Below are 4,588 nucleotides of genomic sequence, written 5' to 3'. Positions count from 1 at the left end.
AAAAAAGGAAGAAAAATAAAACCCTAAGCCTCCAAAACCCTTGCACACAAGAGAGATCGAGATCTCTAGTCCTAGCAGACAAGTTCCAAGGTGTTGGAATCCACCCCGACGTGTGGATACGTGTAGAGGGCGAGGTAATTTCCTGCCTTTCGTGATCAGACGTGTTCTTCGATTGATACAGGCCCCGGATCGATTGAGGTAAGCGTTCTAACGTTTCTACGATTCATTAGAAGCATGGTTCTAGGGTTTATTAAATTTTTGTTTTACATCCGCTGCGCAAACCCTAGAATCGATCTCTTAGGAATAGGATTCGCTCTAGAGATCCCAGGAAACCCAACAGTGATATCAGAGCCTGGTTGCTCTGTTTTGATTTCATAGAACCCGACTACAGGATCACACACCACTAGGGATGGACTTATATGTGAAGAATCCGAAGAATGGAAACGAGATTTGACCGAAACGAGTATGAAAAGAAGTTTTCAGTGCGTTGGTCCGGAGCTGACCAAGTTTGGTCAGCCCCAGACCAAGTTTGGTCAGTCCAGGTGGTCCGGAAGTCGATTTGAGGTCTTCTGTCCAGGTCTGGTCCGGTGGACCAAGAGTTGGTCAGCCCCGGACCAGACGCTGGGTCAGGCGGACCAAGAGTGCTGGAACGGCGGACCGAAAGAGGACCAAGAGACTTGGTCCGGAGCTGACCAAAACTTGGTCAGCCGGACTAACGCTCCAGGTCAGGCGGTCCGAAGACAACTGAGTAAGCTTGGTCCTGGTCCGGCGGACCGGGATCTGGAAATTTCCTAAAATTCGGATTTAGGGTTTTCTAAGCTTATTTAAGTTTGGGATTTCTTCCAAACTTAATTAAGGCCGCCCTAAAACTTAGAGAGACATCTAAGAACCCTAGAGAATTCATTCTTTTTGTTTTTGAGCTTCTCGGGATTAGATCTGGTCTCTCGAATTACCCTTTTTTTTCAATAATCCTAGCAGATACGTTCCAAATCGTTTGGAATCCTTCTCGTCAGTATGGATACGTGTAGAGAGACTGTAACTTCAGTCCTAGGTGATTTAGAACAGGCCCCAGATCGACTTTGCTTCAAGTTTCATCGAGAACTAGGTAAGTAACGATTCCCTCGGTGATATACACGATTTTTCGGGTTTTGCAAGTTTGGTTGCGTGTGACGTTTGACTAGGTTTAGATCTTTCTTCCGCTGCATGAAACCTAGTAAACCAAACCCTAGATCGATATGATCGCATGTTAGGAACCCGTAGGAACTCCAACAGTATCCCATTCCGGTTTTCTGTTATTTTTCTTATCTTTGCCACCTTAACCAAATCGAGGGATCGTTTGGACTTAATCACTGACAGCGACGAAGTATTGTCATATACACAATTTAGCCTCGTTCATACCTCGATCCCGATCCTCAGACTCTGATTGATTTCGGTTTTCTAAAAAACATAATTGTCAGAATCTCATTTTTTGGTGGTGGCTACATTAAAACGTTGGTTTGCTTTTATTTTTCGGTTCTCCTAAATCTTGATGAGATTTTCACATAATCTTTTATCAGAATTTTTCTACCCTTTGGTACGAGTGCACCACATTTCTAAATTTCTGTTTGTTTTAATTTTCTATGTATATATATAATTGCATATCTTATATATATACATTTTTTGTATCTAAGTTTTATAATTTTATCAAAAACTTAGTAAATTTTCGTATATTCAGAAAATTAAACATAGAAACGTTCATTTCATTCACCATGCATTATTCTGATTAATACACGAAAAATTATTTGTTCTGTGTATTTGCATTCTTAATTTTCGATATTATTTCTGTATGTTTATTGATCCAAAATTTTCATACAAACATACAGAATTGCCCATATTCCATGTTATTGATCATATATGTTCTTTTCTGCATTGTATTTTAATCCGAAAAATTAATCATGCAATCATTGATTCGTATTGTAATGTGCACAAAACTGCCATATATATTTTCATGCAAAATTTTTAGTCCGAAAATATGTATATATTTTTTAAGAATTCAATATGTGATATGTCATGAAATGGCTCTGATACCACTTGATAGTATTTTATAGAAATACTATATTATATATTACGAAATATATTAATCTGGACCAATCATCATACATACCACACAAAGAATTATTCTGGAATTTAGGACATACCTGAATCCATTATGAGTTGACAAATGGTAGCGTAGATAGAGAGTCTTCTAGTCTAGAATGTAAGAAATATTATTCTGACAACAAATGGGTGCGATAAGATTTCAGTACGTTTAGTCTAGGGACCACAACCATTATTTATAGTAATAGGTTTGTGTAATTTTCAAATCCGCCCATAAAGAATTAGGAAATTACACTTCATGGTATCTGCATAATTAACCCATACACTTTTCTGTATTTGCATATCAGACCACACGTAAATTAGTGGTCATAATCTTCTACATACATTCACATTAAACAACAATAGCACCATATATTGATTATGACATTTAAACTAAATTTCTAACAATATACATTGCTTCTACATCTATTGTTCCAAATCTTGTTGGTTCAATCACGAATCCTCAAGTCCTCTATATTTTACGTGGTCTTGATTCAGACAAACTCTGAAGCAAATATATTACAATGTCTAAAAAAGAAGGACAATGTCCCTTACTAAATGACCAAGCTGTTTTTCATACCAATGCTCGATATCCTAAACCATTTTAGATCAAAACTTCTTTTGGAACTCCAATGATAACATTGCATTTTAACCATGATTTTATATAGTTTATTGGGACAAATATCAAAAATACGTTTAAAAATGTTAGAGACTTCAAGCATATCAATTTTCCAAGAAAACCACATATATTGAAAAAATAATAAAAATGTCATTATGACAAAAAAAAATCATATATTTTGAAAAAATAACAAAAAAGAATATGCAGCATTTAAATTTCGCTTGACAAACACACACGTTTCATTTTTATTTGGTATCAGAGTAGGGTAATGATTATTAAAAACGAAAAAAATTGATTTTACTAAACGATTATTATTAATATTAACCGATTAACATCAAACGGTAAATCTATTAATTTATCAAAAATTGTTCCTTTATAACCTAACAATTTGTCGAAACTAATTCATAAGGTACAGGATTCCATCAAAAGAGATTGAACTAAAAAAAACTTAATAACTAGATATTTTAATTCCTCAAGTATTGTCGGATTGGTGTTGTAATAGATAGCCAGAAATCCTCGAGATTTGAAGTCGTTGAAAACGTAGATTGTCCCCTTGAAATGGCGATGTCTCGCACCAGCTTATCAAGATCCATCCATACTTCCTAATTAATATAATTTGACTCCTATCTGAAAAGCAGACAATTCCTCTCCTGCCAGATAGGGTAAGTAACCGCATATATGAGCAGCCTCACCATTTCCCGCATTGTTGAGTTACCGCCATCAATTTGTCATTGTAGCCATCGGTTGCAACCTTCCAGAGATGAGGGAAGTGACGAGTGACATATTGAAGAAAAACATTCCCCAAAGCTGCATGATGAAGTCACATTCAAAGAACAGTGGGATTCATTGTCACTTTGGCATAGAATGCAGGTAGTTTGAACTCTTATTCCCCAACTAGATAGTCGGTCCTTGGTTGGGAGCCTATATAGAAATGATTGTAATAAGGTAAAACTGAATCTCGAAATGGCTAGCCTATATACTCCACACTAGTTTCGACCGTGGGACCAAAGAAGCTCTAGGTCTTAGCCACTGCCAAGTTGATTTGCGTGAACTGATGGCTGTAGGAGTTGTCAGAAGTCATCCATTCAAACTTATCCTATCCAGTCCCGTCCGGCGGAAGAGGTATCAAGGAAATTCTTGTTAAGATCGCCTGAATACTCGTTGATCTAGCCCTGGGAAAGTACCATTCTCATTCCTAACAGTTACCCTTACTTTCTCATGTAGCGGTACCTTCAATAATCTTGGACCATTTGCGCCTGTAAGTTCGATTAAAGGACCTAACTCTGTCCAGTTTTCATACCAAAAGTCAACATCCATCCCATCTTCCTAGTGTACATTTAATTAACTTCTTTGCGTCTTACCTAAACTCAAGTAATTTCTAAAGGTGACAAGAATGCTTGTATAACGAGAGAACCCCAAAAACCCTTTCTTTCTCAAGATATTTTATTTCAGCCAAGCCATCCATAAGGAACCATATGCGGAGTAGCCTACTTGCGAGTTTGGGATTGGCCTATCGAAGTCCGACTACTTTAGTTCGGAAGCCATGGTCAATGTCTCTATGGAGTGAAGCAAGATTCTTAAATCTAGAGTCATGAATTCTCGAGTTCCTTTCGTTCCACATAGCGTAGATCACGATTTGTCACGTAATACGTACTCTCCAAAATCTGATTTTGCAATCCCAATGGCCTAATAAAAAACTTGGACATTTTCCAAATTAAGGTAGTCGACATGTGCCCGAACCTCCCAGTGCATATATATATATATATATTGTATGACATTAATTTCACGTAAACTATAGTGTCTATAAGATATATTATACATTTAATTACAGCAGAAAATACGATATTTTTGTTA

The sequence above is a fragment of the Tarenaya hassleriana genome, unplaced genomic scaffold (genome assembly GCF_000463585.1).
Source record: "Tarenaya hassleriana unplaced genomic scaffold, ASM46358v1 Cleome385, whole genome shotgun sequence".
In the NCBI taxonomy this organism is placed as follows: domain Eukaryota; kingdom Viridiplantae; phylum Streptophyta; class Magnoliopsida; order Brassicales; family Cleomaceae; genus Tarenaya; species Tarenaya hassleriana.
This window is presented reverse-complemented; position numbering follows the sequence as displayed.